A 15,554-nucleotide genomic window follows, 5' to 3' on the forward strand; every position below is an offset into this window, starting at 1 on the left:
TACCGCTTGAACATTCATGCACTGGTTGAGTATCTTGTGTGTAATTTTATGATGAAAGGTTTTTAATGCAGGGACGGACAGTTGTTTATAGGCATTTTTACATTATTTTTAGTGTACAACCATCCAAAAGGCATTTAGCTCAGTGTTACTGCAACAACCACACAGTACTGAATGTAGGGTTTCCTGTTTCATTAGAGATTTCTCTGCAGTGGTGTTTTCAATACAAGGAGTGTTTTCTATAGTTATTTTCTTTATTTTGAGGGCTTGCTATAATATCCTGCACAACTCTAAAAATACATCAAATTAACCTCCCACCAAAGCACAATACAGACACTTCCATTGGCTGTAACATTACTGCTAATACTGCAACATTCTTCCTGAGGGGAACCACACACATTAACAATAACACATGTTACAAAAAACTACACCAAACATATTAAGCTCAACATTTTTGTATAATAATTTTTAGAAACATGAATGACCAAAAATGGTTCTAGGATAAAAGAGGAAAAAAATGACAGAACACTACAGCATAACAGTACAAATGGCAGGTGTGTCTCTTTTCTCTTATTCCTTATTTGCAAGGATTAAAGCTGTTACCTTCTTGTTACACAAGAAGTGGGACGGTACAGTTCGCTAAGCTGCCGGTACACGTAGGATGGTGCAGTACCTCGACTGAAATAAAAGAGATTTAAATGGTCAGCAGCCATTATTTAAAGCTAAGTGAGTAGATGTGCAAGATAAACAGGGTACAGTAAAATCCCTCTTATCCGGCATCAACGGGACCGCCGACGTGCCGGATACTTGAATAGAAGTGAAATTATGTCCACAACGACCACCCTACACTCACGCATCTTACCACAACAATGATCAGCTGATCTGATCAGCTGCTTAAGTGTAAGCACAACACACTTCCTTTTTTCTACAACTTTAGGCGTGATGAAGGCGTCGGGCGATAAACAGTGCACACGCGGGACTGAGTCACTGAGTAAACACAGTGCAGTGGGCTGCGGGTGGCGCGAAGCAGTGCGCTGTGGTGACAAGGGGACGGAGTATGCCTCGCGTGGGAATTTTAATTGATTTTCTGAGTACACATTGATTTTTTATTGATTTTAAGGCTCGGGGAAAAATGTGCCGGATACTTGAAGCTGCCGGATGAGAGGGATTTTACTGTATAATAAATTGAGTAAGTTGTTTATCTCACTCATAAGTAAAACATAAAGGCCTTTCATTTGATGCATTTAGGATCAGAAGTTTTACTGGGAGATGAAGTACAGTGCTAAATAACAGTTTGTGCATAAAGCTGACAAATACTGATGTCTCCTGAGGTCAGCCCAGGCCCAACAAGGAAAGCAAATGAAAAAATTAAATGAACCCCCAACATCACACCTTGAAAGGACCACACAGTCATATGAACAACACAAACTCACTTGTTAGTTATCAAACTGGTGACATTTTCTGGAGGAACGTAATCTAGCTGAGTCAGCGCAGTATTTACAGACGGCCAAAACTTTGTTCCCTCTGGGATAATAGAAGTGGTGGTTTGGTGGCTTATTTCTTCACAGCCCATCAAGCTAAATTTGTATGTGGGAGTGCACACATACAGCTGAAAATGAAGATTTGTGACAATAAGCAAAATGCACAATTCATGCCATGATTTTCAATATTATATAGGTACTGATCTGATAGTATCTAGCTCCACATGAGACAACAACAGGTTGAGGTTTGAGAAAGGACCATCCAACACTCAACACGAGGAATGTATATCCACCTACACGAAATAAACATGTGGAAAAGGAATGTATCAAAAACTGGAATCAAGAATTTCTGTGAGAATAAAATGGTATGTACTTTTGTGATACCTTCCCTGTTCAATTTGCAACAGTAAATATGTTTCAAATACTGCCCCACTGAAAGAGGTATCAGGATAATGACTAACAAATAAAACTTACTGGAACAGAATAAAACTTTGGTGGTGAGGCAAGAGAGGCTGCACCAACAAAGGTCTCAATGCCTCCGTTGGTCACCACCGTCTCGGTGCCAACGATGACCTTTGATGACCTTGTTGACACGTGACATGATGGGGAACACTGCAGAGTCTTGAATTAATGTTGTCTCAATTCCAGCAGTACATAAAGCTTTTGCCACTGGGTGACCCTGCACAAGTAAAAGATGTATTGAGAACATAAGAACATAATAAAATAAAGGAAGCTGCAAGAAGCCATCACCCCTACATGTGGCAGTCCCTGTGTTATGTATTGTGCACATCAGACACGATGACGTGAAAGAGACGCATAAAACACCTTACATCATATTTAGGGGCACGTTCGGCAACAATAACGTGGAATTTCCTTTGTGTGGCTGCCTTGGTCAGGAAGGCCAAGACCAGTGGACACATTGCACACGTCACAATGACCTCATCATTGTGAATCTTGCTTACACCTTGGGCAGCTATCAATTCTTGGCTGAAATAAAAGGAATCAATATAATACTGGTAACAAACAATGTCAATGTCCCAAATGTCAGTGTAATCTTTACTCTACCTTTGTTCAACCTCAGCTTTCTGTTCACCAATGGCCTCAAGTACTCTGTCCTGCAGCTCTGGAATAACCTCCGTGCATTTTGGGAGATCTCCACATGCAGGGTGAGTCTACTAGCATGGACTGTGAGAGGCTTGGGTACTCCACACCTTGCTTCTCTCCACGTGGTGTGTTGTGTTCGTCAATTACTATCTGCGTGAAGAAGAAAAATAACTTAAATAAATAAATGAGATACACACACACACACACACACACACACACGAGGGCAGACAGGCAAAATACGTAGAGAGAGAGAGAGAGAGAGAGAGAGAGAGAGAGAGGCTGTACTTAAGCAATTATATCTTTCCATACCACACACACACACACACACACGCACACGAACGTTTCCCTAAGGGCTCTCTTTGACACACAGAGAAAGGCTGGTAATTCTCTGTTGATCATTAGCTACAGTATGGAAGCCTCTGTTATACTTGGATATCTCTGTGAAGTATTGTTGTTTTTTAACGTCAAATGGTAAATACTTAATAATGATAAGCTGAGATATAACACAGTATTAAGCCAAGCCTTCAATTCACACAAGCTTTTCAATGATTTCACATTACGCCACACAAGGGACGAGACATTGCAGTGTAAGTCCCGCCAGGACCAGTTTGAATTTGGCGCTTCAATCAGTAACATCTAGATACTTTGACAATTACAGTTATAATGGCCTGAGATTTATTTTTACACGCTTATAATTCTTTATATTTAATTTTCTATTAGTTTAGTATAATATAAAAGAAGTTGGTGCTTGTTATTGAAAGCTAAGTGTGTTGTGGATAGGTTTGCCTGCGTACTGTGCGGAGCAGGCTGGGACGGACGACACAACCAGACGTCAGACACAAGGCACTAGGTTAAAAGGGTGCCATAAACTGGTGCTTTATTTAACGTATTTTCGCAGAACAAGACAGTGACAGGGGCCGTGGTGGGTGCCTGCGTGTGCTGGTGCAAGCTTGGTGCCTGCCGGGAGGTGCCTGCAGTGCCACAAGGGATAATATTGGTAAGAAACCGGCCCACCACTTGTCCAGCCAGCTAATTTGCACAGTGTGATGTAACAGGCGGTAACTGTGATAGTGTTGTTACGTGTCACCCACAACAACAACAACACAGGGCTGTCAGGTCAGTGGTTAACCTTACTGTTTATTGTTGAGCCTCGTATTTCATGTTTTTGCACCTGGTTAGGAATATATTGACGTGACCCAGCATTCCACGGTGCCACAAGCGCTCCAAGCCTCCACCACAAAACTCTTACTAATTAACCATGACAGGAATTATAAAAACGTCAAAAAAATACACTTATCTAATGTTATCAGCTGAGGTGGAGGCAGCCTTCCCCATTTGTCCGCCAATATCTGCTTCATTTCTCACTTATTGTAAGCCTAACACGTCACTAAGTGGAGCCACATAACTAGGCTTTCATATCCGCTAGCTAGATATATCTGCCATTGCCTCATTTAGTTACGATGGAAGAATAACAGGCAAAATAGCGGCCGTTCTCTCCACTGACAAGGGCCGCCATGATGCCTGGCTACCTCTGCCAACCTGCTTCAACCTGTGGGTTCCAATATTTTTTTATTTTTTTCTTAACTTCTTTATTCTGCTGGTATAGCATGTTTTTTATGGTTTATAAAAATAATTATTTGCTTTAGAAGTATTTTCGTGGCTTGTGTTGAGTTGTGTTGAATTTTGTGTTGCTTGCCGAAAATGCGGGGTGTTTTTTTAGCAGTATTTTGACAAACTTGATTTTTTATTTCACGTTCTAACTACGTCTTTTGTATTTCTAAAAATTGCTTATGATTTTTAAATTGTTTTTTGGTTCCTGTTGAGAGAAATAAGTGGACTTTAAAAATGGTTTATGGTCCTGTTAAAAGTTGTTATTACAACACTTTTTGTGTTATTGTCTCTCTATTTGAGCTTGTAACTAACTTTTCATTGCTTGAAAAAATTGTTTGTATGTTTTAAAGTGTTTTATCTTGTTGTTGAGTGAAAATAGGTGGACTTTTCAGTGGTTTTTAATCGTATTTAGGTTCAACACTTGGTTTTTACACAATTTCGGTTTTATTTGTTTACTTCTTGTTCCAGGTCACTTTTGATTGTGTAAGATGATAGTTCAGATTTTTTAAAAATTTTTACGTTCCTAAAAATTCAAATGTTGTGGACTTTTCAATGATTTAAATGGTGCCGAATATTTCAACACTTTTTCCATATTTCATTTGGATATTTTTTAAATACTACTCAGGCTAGAGCTGTTTTAATATTGTGAATATTATTTTAAGTATTTGTCAAGTCAGAATATATAAGGCATTCCAGCCTAGCTCCATTTTTTCGAGGGGTCAATTTCGAAATGAAATCCGTTACGGTACGTAAAATTGCCGTGACGTCACGGCCGCCATCATGGACCAGGGACCTTGATCGGCTCCGCTGTCTCCTCGGTAATAATTATCGTACTTTGCAGTGTTTTCCTGGTGTTTCCACGTGTTTCTAAACTCAGACGTGTAGATAAGAGTAGAATGAGTAAGAAAATAAGAGAAATAGAGGAGGAAGAGGAAGGGAGAAGGAATAGAGGAGGTGGTAAAACAGAAAAATGATAAGAAAACAATATTTAGCTTAATTTTCCCTGCTGCCCTGTCTGTCTTGGTAGTATTTGTCTTCCCTGACAGTGCTTCCAGTGTATTTGGTGTGTTTAAGAGGTGTTGGAGTGTGTCTGGAGGTGTTTAGGGAGTGTTGCAGTGTGTCTGGAGGTGTTGAAAGGGTGTTGAAGTGTGTGTTTTAGGGATTTGGTGATGTTTGAGTCAATATTTAGCGTTCCTGGTGTGTTTTGGGGTGTCTTAGGCTTGTTTAGGAGTGCTTTAAGTGTGTTTGGGACTGTTTTCAATGTTTTGTGATGTTTCAAGTGTATTTTAGGATGTTATGGACGAGTTTGGGTGTGTTTTGTGTGGATACCGGGGAATTTTGGGTGCGTTTGTGGGTATTTTAGGTCAGTCTGGGTGTTTTGGGGTGTTTTAAGTGTGTTTTGGGCCGTTTTCAGTGTTTTGGGATGTTTTAAGTGTGTTTTAGAATGTTATGGATGAGTTTGAGTGTGTTTTGGGTAGGTACGGTGTGTTTTCGATGCGTTTAAAGTCAATTGGGTGAGTTTTGGAGTATTTTAAGTGTGTTTGGGGATATTTTGGTGCACTTTCGATGTGTTTAGGGTGTTTTTTGTGCGTTTAGGAGTGTTTAAGGTGTTTTAAGGTGTTTTAGTGTGGTTGGAGTTGCTTTTGAGGTGTTTTGGTTATGTTATAGGCATGTTGCAGATAAGTACTGGGTCTTTGAGGGTAGAAGTGGTGTGCTGGAGGTAAAATAAAAGGTTCTGGAGTGTTTAAGGGGGGACTGTGATAGTAGAAGCGTGTCAGGGGTGTTATAGCGTGTGTTGTGATGTATGAAGCTTCTAGATGCACGTGTGTGGGATGTCTGGGTCTGTACGAGGTGTTGTGGTGTTGGAGTCCTAGCAGGGGAAGGTACTGGAGGTTGTAGTGATGGGTAGAGGGTAAAAACAGAGGTACACTTTAGGTTAGGTAAGGTTAAGCGTTCATTGGTGTTGATTCAGTAATACGATCTTTTTTTCTTTTAAGATACAAATGTAGAGGGACGAAATAGGGAAGCAGGAAGACCACCACCACCATCACCACCAGCAGTGTGGAAGAAAGTTTAGGCAAGCGAAGAAAGTTGGAAAATTAATAATTAAACGCTTGCTGTCTTTTATTATCTTGAGTATAAAATGGTTATATGACAATCTCTCTCTCTCTCTCTCTCTCTCTCTCTCTCTCTCTCTCTCTCTCTCTCTCTCTCTCTCTCTCTCTCTCTCTCTCTCTCTCTCTCTCTCTCTCTCTCTCTCAGCTTTGTATTAGTTACCCGTTGACAGAAGTGACAGCCGCGTTTTCTCTTGTCAGATGTAAACAAATCGGTAGTTTCCTTCCAGCTGGTGATAAAACTCTTTCTCGCTCTTCCTCACTCTCCCACGTCACGGAAGCAGTGTGTGTGTGTGTGTGTGTGTGTGAAGAAGAAAATGTTATATTATATCTACGTGTTTAAAAGTTTCCTTCATTTAAGTCCAAAGAGGCTGGCTGGCTGATGCTAAGGAAGGAAGAAAGGGGTGGTGTTTAGGGGTCTGGGATGGAAAGCGAGTGATGTGTTTTGTAGCCTTCAGATAAAAAATATTAACAAAGTTTACACAGTGGGAAAATTTTGGTGGTGAGAGAGAAAATGACTAAAATATTACCTCAAATTTAACCAAACGTGGTGGAGCTTCACACTCCTCAGCTGACCCTAATCAAACCAAGCCTAACCCAAAGAAGCCTACCCTAACTTCTGTCTGGTGCTTCCTCCTCCCCAAGACTGGCTATCTCGTGTCTTAATCCCAAGCTGGCCTAACCAAACTTTACCTAACCTAACCTAAGCAATTCTAACCTAGCCAAACCTTACCTAAGCAAGCCTAACCTAGCCAAGCCTTACCTAACCTAACCTAACCTAACCTAGCCAAACCTTACCTAAGCAAGCCTAACCTAGCCAAGCCTTACCTAACCTAACCTAACCTAACCTAACCTAACCTAGCCAAACCTTACCTAAGCAAGCCTAACCTAGCCAAGCCTTACCTAACCTAACCTAACCTAACCTAACCTAACCTCACCTAACCTAACCTAAAGAAACCTAGCCAAACCTAACATAACCTAGCCTAACCAAACCTAATCTAACCTACATCCTCTTCCCACGGCCCCACTTAACCAAACCTAATGTAACTTTCAGAGCAACGGCAACCCTCCGATCCGGCAAGCAAGTTGGCGGCAGCGATGGCGGTGGCGGCGGCAGTGGTGGTGAGGTGGACGGCAGGGACAGAGGGGCAGTACAGGCTGCGGACATCAAGGAGAAGGTGAGCAGGGTGTTGTGTTGGTGTGTGTTGCTAAGCTGAGATGCAATATTTGTCACTCAACACTCGTGCAACACTGCCTCCATGCACAAGTGTGTCGGGAAAATGATTTAAAGTCGTAAAAATGTTCTTGTTTTACTTTATTTATTTATTTATTGATTTTGTTTTATTTTTTGTATATATAGGAGGGACACTGGTCAAAGGGAACTAAGTACAATAAGAAAAAAATACTGAGAAAAAAATAAAAGATAAAAAAGACCTCACTTAACCTAACCTAACCTAACATAAGCTAACTTAACCTAACATAACTTAGCCTAACCTCTTTTAACCTAACATAACTTAACCTAACTTAACTTAACCTAACTTAACCTAACCTCTTTTAACCTAATTTCTTTTAACCTAACCTAACCTAACTTAACTTAACCTAACCTAACTTAACCTAACCTCACTTAACCTCACTTAACCTAACCTAACGTAACTTAACCTAACCTAACCTAACCTCACTTAACCTAACCTCACTTAACCTAACATAACCTAACCTCACTTAACCTAACGTAACCTAACCTAACCTAACACCCACAGAGGAACGCACGGACAAGCAAGGTGTTATTCGGCAGTCTGATCCTGGACCTGCTCGGCTTGAAGGTGGTGCTGCCCGTGTCTCCTGCTCTCCTCGACTGTTACTCCAAGCACAACACCAGCGGCTTGTATTCCTCTCAGCTCTCCTGTGTGACTTATTACCAGCATATCATCGGTTTCGCTGCGAGGTTCCATTCTGTCTTGTTTGGTAATTGAGTGGGTTTGTTGTGTTTTGTATTGGTTTATATATTTTTAGCTTGTTTTTATTATTATTTTTTTCAATTTTTTTATCCTATTATCTATTTATTTATTTTTTGTTTGTTTGTTTGTTTACAGGGTGTGTGTGTGTTTGTTTGTGTTCCTGCTGTTCAATATTGCAGCTTGTTTTCTTTATTATTGTTATTTTGTGTTTTATTCTATTTCAGTGTTCTGAGGGAGTCTTCAGGTGTTTTTGGGGTGTTTTGGGGTGTTTTTGGAGTGTTTTGGGGTGTTTTTGGTGTGTTGTGAAGTGTTTTGATGTGTTTTGGGGTGGTTAAGGGGTGTTTTGAAGTGGTTTGTGGTGTTGTGGAGGTGTTTTGGGATTTTTGGTGTGTTTTAAAGTGTTTTGGGATGTTTTTGGAATGTTTTGATGTGTTTTGAGATGTTTAGGAGTATTTTTGGAGTATTTTGGTGTGTTTTTGGAGTGTTTTGGGATGTGTTTGTAGTGTTTTGGGGTGTTTTGGGGTATTTTGAAGGTGTTTTGGTGTGTTTTTGGAGTGTTTTGGGGTATTTTGGGATGTTTTGGTGTGTTTTGGGTTATTTTGAGTGTTTTGGTGTGTTTTTGGAGTGTTTCTGGGTGTTTTGGAGTATTTTGAGGGTGTTTAAAGGTGTTGTGGTAGTTTAAAATATATTGTTAGTTTACTTTTTTTTAACTTTTTATTTTCTTATGCATTATTTTATTTCTTATTTATATTGTGGTGTGTTGTCGGTGTGTCCTAACCTAACCTAACCAGCCTACCCTCTCCTAACCTCCCCTCAACCCACAGGCACTGATTGGCGTGACATTCAGCATAGGCTTCACCGTCGGGCACACTGTGGGGGCTGCGTTCTCCCGCTGGGGAAGTACTGGGTGGTTCGCGGCCTCGGCTGTCTACGCACGCACTCTCACTGTGGCTAACATAATATTCTTTGCTGTCTTCTTCCAGGAATCGCTGCCTGAGGTGTGTGTGTGTGTGTGTGTGTGTGTGTGTGTGTGTGTGTGTGTGTGTGTGTGTGTGTCTCATTTTTTTTTTTATTATGTATATTTTTTTGTTTTTGTATAATTTTTGCTTATTTTTTTTTTCCTTTCATTTTTTCTTTCTTTGCTTATTTTGTAATTTGTTTGTATTTCCTTGTGTCTTTCAATGTTGTTAAAGAGAGGTGCATTGTGAGTAAAGCATCATTTTCTCTTTCCTTTCCTCATTTCTTTACTTTTCCCTCTTATTCCTTCCTTTCTGTCATCATTACAAACCCTTTCTCTCATTTTCCTTACCATAAACCATCAAAACATCTTAACAATCTCATTTAAATCACTTTTCTTTTCATTATCATCTGTTTGTTTACATTCTCTTGCTTTCTTTCACTTATTAATTCATTACACTCCTGTTTGTGTGTTTAGGAATGTTTTGAGATATTTTGGGGTGTTTTGGAGGTGTTTTGGGGTGTTTTTTCAAGTGTTTTGAGGTAAATTGTCTGTTTTTGGGTATATTTGTTTTTGTCTGTTTTTTGGGTATTATTGGGGTTTTGGAGGTGTTTTGGGGGTGTTTTTGCAAGTGTTTTGAGGTAAATTGTCTTTTTTGGGTATTTTTTGGGTTTTGGAGATGTTTTGGGGGTGTTTTTGCAAGTGTTTTGAGGTAAATTGTCTTTTTTGGGTATTATTGGGGTTTTGGAGGTGTTTTTTCAAGTGTTTTGAGGTAAATTGTCTTTTTTTGGGTATTATTGGGGTTTTGGAGGTGTTTTGGGGGTGTTTTTTCAAGTGTTTTGAGGTAAATTGTCTGTTTTTGGGTGTTTAATGGTGTTTTGGGAGTGTTTTGCAAGTTTTTGAGGTAAATAGTGTGTTTTGGGGTGTTTAATGGTGTTTTGAGAGTGTTTTGCAAGTGTTTTGAGGTAAATAGTGTGTTTTGGGGTGTTTAATTTTGTTTTGGGAGTGTTTTGCAAGTGTTTTGAGGTAAATAGTTTGTTTTGGGGTGTTTAATGGTGTCTTGGTGGTGTTTCAGGGTTATATAGGGGTGTTTGGGGGTGATCTAGGGTAAGTAGTGTTATCAAGGCTGTAGTGGAAGTTACTGTGGGTTTTCAAAGGGTGTTTCCATGGTGATTCACTTGTATTTTATCCCTTGTACAGTAAAACTCCCTTTCCCTGAGTTGGCAACACTGTTTGTTTACGTTCGCTGTTGTCTCGTCGTGTGTGAGTCAGATTTGTGTCTTGTTCTTCCACCGCAGGGCAGAAGGAGGAGGGACATCGGTGCCAGTTTGACCGAGGCTTGGGAGGTGATCAATCCTAGGGCTCTGTTCTCCATCAGCTGTGTCAAGGGCCTGGGCAGAGAAGGTGTGTGTGTGTGTGTTTGTATGTTCAGTATTGTGTGTTTGTTCGTGTTTGTAGTATTGTGTGTGTGTGTGTGTGTGTGTGTGTGTGTGTACTAGCAAATATTCCCTTATGTTTACTCCTGAAACACACACACACACACACACACACACACACACCACCTCCCGTTCCTCCTCCTCCTCCTCTCCCTTCATTCATACACACACACACACACACACACACACACACACACACACACACACACACACACACACACACACACACACACACACACACACACACACACACACACACACACACACACACACACCACCTCCTGTTCCTCCTCCTCCCCCTCTCCCTTCATTCATACACACACACACACACACACACACACACACACACACACACACACACACACACACACACACACACACACACACACACACACACACACACACACACACACTACCTCCCGTTCCTCCTCCTCCTCCTCTCCCTTCATTCATAAACATCTGTCTTTCTCTCTCTCTGTAGAACGCATGAAATTAATACAACTTAGCCGAGTTTACTTCCTCTACCTGTTCCTGTATTCCAGCCTGGAGTTAACGCTGATCTTCGCGACCCACCACAAGCATAGTTACGACTCGTTGGCGCAGGACCGCAAGTTTTCCTTCCTGGGCCTGGTCATGGCAATTACACAGAGAGGGTTTATGCGAAGTGTTAAGACTGGAACTGAAAAAGCACCTGCCAATTAGGTATGGTGTGTTCTGGGGTGTGTGTGTGTGTGTGTGTGTGTGTTGGAGAGGGTTTGTGTGTGTGTGTGGCCGGGAAAGGGTTGCCTGTGTGTGTGTTTTCAAGGGTGTTTTCATGGTTCGAGTTTAACAGGGTGTAGTGGAAGTTACTGAGGTTTTCAAGGGTGTTTTTCATGGTTCTTGTTTAACAGGGTGTAGTGGAAGTTACTGGGGTTTTCAAGGGTGTTTTCATGGTTTTTGTTTAACAGGGTGTAGTGGAAGTTACTGGGGTTTTCAAGGGTGTTTTCATGGTTCTAGTCTAACAGGCTGTAGTGCAAGTTACTGGGGTTTTCAAGGATGTTTTCATGGTTCTAGTTTAATGGGCTGTAGTGGAAGTTACTGAGGTTTACAAAGTATATTTTCAAATCTATATTTTTACTGTGTAGAATTACAATATAAAACAACAGGATTTATCAGTAACAGTTTAAGTAACAATTAGTTTAAGATCATATTATTTTCTTTTCCTTGCATTTAATCATTGTATGCCTGTATCTAATTCATGTTGGTTTCACAGGCACACACCTACATTGTGATGCAGCTCCTTGGAGGTGGAGAGCTGGCTGCCTCAGAGGATCAGGAAACACGAGAGGTTCACAGAGGCTCGCCTCGGGCTTCGGTCGTCGTGAGGAACCTGGTGTCAGCAGTTCACTACGTGCACAGGAAAAGCATCAGTGTTCACGGAGACCTAAAGCCAGACAGGGGTGAAAAGGGTTGGTGTTGAGGATAGACAGAAAAGAAAAGAAAGGAAAGGTAAAAAAAGGAAGTTTTTTTGCATTGATTTTCCATCTGCTTATTTTAAAGAATTTATTGCATGGAATATTATTGATCTCCATCATTTGTATGGCCTTTATAATAAAAAGTATGAATTTATTCCATTCAGATATTATCCTTCTCCGAGGCCATTCTAATCTAAACATCTTTTCACGGAATCTCTTGTTCAAGGATTCTTCTGAAGATTCAGTTATTAAGATTGTGGATTTTGGGTTTGCACATTTGATGCCTGACAAGGAAAAGGATGGCAGCACGAAGACACCGTGCTTCACTGTTCACTATGCAGCGCCAGAAGTGTTGCTGCAAGCTGTGCAGAAGGGAGCAAATGGTACCGCTTGAACATTCATGCACTGGTTGAGTATCTTGTGTGTAATTTTATGATGAAAGGTTTTTAATGCAGGGACGGACAGTTGTTTATAGGCATTTTTACATTATTTTTAGTGTACAACCATCCAAAAGGCATTTAGCTCAGTGTTACTGCAACAACCACACAGTACTGAATGTAGGGTTTCCTGTTTCATTAGAGATTTCTCTGCAGTGGTGTTTTCAATACAAGGAGTGTTTTCTATAGTTATTTTCTTTATTTTGAGGGCTTGCTATAATATCCTGCACAACTCTAAAAATACATCAAATTAACCTCCCACCAAACCACAATACAGACACTTCCATTGGCTGTAACATTACTGCTAATACTGCAACATTCTTCCTGAGGGGAACCACACACATTAACAATAACACATGTTACAAAAAACTACACCAAACATATTAAGCTCAACATTTTTGTATAATAATTTTTAGAAACATGAATGACCAAAAATGGTTCTAGGATAAAAGAGGAAAAAAATGACAGAACACTACAGCATAACAGTACAAATGGCAGGTGTGTCTCTTTTCTCTTATTCCTTATTTGCAAGGATTAAAGCTGTTACCTTCTTGTTACACAAGAAGTGGGACGGTACAGTTCGCTAAGCTGCCGGTACACGTAGGATGGTGCAGTACCTCGACTGAAATAAAAGAGATTTAAATGGTCAGCAGCCATTATTTAAAGCTAAGTGAGTAGATGTGCAAGATAAACAGGGTACAGTAAAATCCCTCTTATCCGGCATCAACGGGACCGCCGACGTGCCGGATACTTGAATAGAAGTGAAATTATGTCCACAACGACCACCCTACACTCACGCATCTTACCACAACAATGATCAGCTGATCTGATCAGCTGCTTAAGTGTAAGCACAACACACTTCCTTTTTTCTACAACTTTAGGCGTGATGAAGGCGTCGGGCGATAAACAGTGCACACGCGGGACTGAGTCACTGAGTAAACACAGTGCAGTGGGCTGCGGGTGGCGCGAAGCAGTGCGCTGTGGTGACAAGGGGACGGAGTATGCCTCGCGTGGGAATTTTAATTGATTTTCTGAGTACACATTGATTTTTTATTGATTTTAAGGCTCGGGGAAAAATGTGCCGGATACTTGAAGCTGCCGGATGAGAGGGATTTTACTGTATAATAAATTGAGTAAGTTGTTTATCTCACTCATAAGTAAAACATAAAGGCCTTTCATTTGATGCATTTAGGATCAGAAGTTTTACTGGGAGATGAAGTACAGTGCTAAATAACAGTTTGTGCATAAAGCTGACAAATACTGATGTCTCCTGAGGTCAGCCCAGGCCCAACAAGGAAAGCAAATGAAAAAATTAAATGAACCCCCAACATCACACCTTGAAAGGACCACACAGTCATATGAACAACACAAACTCACTTGTTAGTTATCAAACTGGTGACATTTTCTGGAGGAACGTAATCTAGCTGAGTCAGCGCAGTATTTACAGACGGCCAAAACTTTGTTCCCTCTGGGATAATAGAAGTGGTGGTTTGGTGGCTTATTTCTTCACAGCCCATCAAGCTAAATTTGTATGTGGGAGTGCACACATACAGCTGAAAATGAAGATTTGTGACAATAAGCAAAATGCACAATTCATGCCATGATTTTCAATATTATATAGGTACTGATCTGATAGTATCTAGCTCCACATGAGACAACAACAGGTTGAGGTTTGAGAAAGGACCATCCAACACTCAACACGAGGAATGTATATCCACCTACACGAAATAAACATGTGGAAAAGGAATGTATCAAAAACTGGAATCAAGAATTTCTGTGAGAATAAAATGGTATGTACTTTTGTGATACCTTCCCTGTTCAATTTGCAACAGTAAATATGTTTCAAATACTGCCCCACTGAAAGAGGTATCAGGATAATGACTAACAAATAAAACTTACTGGAACAGAATAAAACTTTGGTGGTGAGGCAAGAGAGGCTGCACCAACAAAGGTCTCAATGCCTCCGTTGGTCACCACCGTCTCGGTGCCAACGATGACCTTTGATGACCTTGTTGACACGTGACATGATGGGGAACACTGCAGAGTCTTGAATTAATGTTGTCTCAATTCCAGCAGTACATAAAGCTTTTGCCACTGGGTGACCCTGCACAAGTAAAAGATGTATTGAGAACATAAGAACATAATAAAATAAAGGAAGCTGCAAGAAGCCATCACCCCTACATGTGGCAGTCCCTGTGTTATGTATTGTGCACATCAGACACGATGACGTGAAAGAGACGCATAAAACACCTTACATCATATTTAGGGGCACGTTCGGCAACAATAACGTGGAATTTCCTTTGTGTGGCTGCCTTGGTCAGGAAGGCCAAGACCAGTGGACACATTGCACACGTCACAATGACCTCATCATTGTGAATCTTGCTTACACCTTGGGCAGCTATCAATTCTTGGCTGAAATAAAAGGAATCAATATAATACTGGTAACAAACAATGTCAATGTCCCAAATGTCAGTGTAATCTTTACTCTACCTTTGTTCAACCTCAGCTTTCTGTTCACCAATGGCCTCAAGTACTCTGTCCTGCAGCTCTGGAATAACCTCCGTGCATTTTGGGAGATCTCCACATGCAGGGTGAGTCTACTAGCATGGACTGTGAGAGGCTTGGGTACTCCACACCTTGCTTCTCTCCACGTGGTGTGTTGTGTTCGTCAATTACTATCTGCGTGAAGAAGAAAAATAACTTAAATAAATAAATGAGATACACACACACACACACACACACACACACACGAGGGCAGACAGGCAAAATACGTAGAGAGAGAGAGAGAGAGGCTGTACTTAAGCAATTATATCTTTCCATACCACACACACACACACACACACACGCACACGAACGTTTCCCTAAGGGCTCTCTTTGACACACAGAGAAAGGCTGGTAATTCTCTGTTGATCATTAGCTACAGTATGGAAGCCTCTGTTATACTTGGATATCTCTGTGAAGTATTGTTGTTTTTTAACGTCAAATGGTAAATACTTAATAATGATAA

The 15,554-nt window shown here is 40.7% G+C and overlaps 3 long non-coding RNA genes across 7 annotated transcripts; 1 reads left to right on the forward strand and 2 right to left on the reverse strand.

Moving 5' to 3' along the window:
- Window positions 1-230: 230 nt before the first annotated feature.
- LOC135111640 (uncharacterized) lies at window positions 231-4,666 on the reverse strand. 2 transcript variants are annotated; one of them, XR_010273850.1, is made up of 6 exons: window positions 4,029-4,666; window positions 2,544-2,732; window positions 2,309-2,465; window positions 1,953-2,157; window positions 1,431-1,606; window positions 231-675 (listed from the first exon to the last, which is right to left on the reverse strand). It is a non-coding gene; the product is annotated as an uncharacterized LOC135111640 (long non-coding RNA). The 2 variants fall into 2 exon arrangements; XR_010273849.1 differs by lacking the exon at window positions 4,029-4,666 and having other exon boundaries at window positions 2,544-2,962.
- LOC135111626 (uncharacterized) lies at window positions 3,301-12,264 on the forward strand. Of its 4 annotated transcripts, none has more exons than XR_010273813.1 (7): window positions 3,301-3,698; window positions 6,191-7,485; window positions 8,065-8,269; window positions 9,087-9,260; window positions 10,519-10,624; window positions 11,199-11,358; window positions 11,909-12,264. It is a non-coding gene; the product is annotated as an uncharacterized LOC135111626 (long non-coding RNA). The 4 variants fall into 4 exon arrangements; XR_010273815.1 differs by having other exon boundaries at window positions 3,372-3,698; window positions 7,362-7,485; XR_010273814.1 differs by lacking the exon at window positions 3,301-3,698 and having other exon boundaries at window positions 6,510-6,592; window positions 7,362-7,485.
- A 274-nt stretch (window positions 12,265-12,538) lies between these two features.
- LOC135111639 (uncharacterized) lies at window positions 12,539-15,295 on the reverse strand. Its single transcript, XR_010273848.1, has 5 exons — window positions 15,038-15,295; window positions 14,803-14,959; window positions 14,447-14,651; window positions 13,925-14,100; window positions 12,539-13,169 (listed from the first exon to the last, which is right to left on the reverse strand). It is a non-coding gene; the product is annotated as an uncharacterized LOC135111639 (long non-coding RNA).
- Between the last annotated feature and the right edge of the window lie 259 nt (window positions 15,296-15,554).

Source organism: Scylla paramamosain, chromosome 22 (assembly GCF_035594125.1).
Source record: "Scylla paramamosain isolate STU-SP2022 chromosome 22, ASM3559412v1, whole genome shotgun sequence".
Classification (NCBI taxonomy): domain Eukaryota; kingdom Metazoa; phylum Arthropoda; class Malacostraca; order Decapoda; family Portunidae; genus Scylla; species Scylla paramamosain.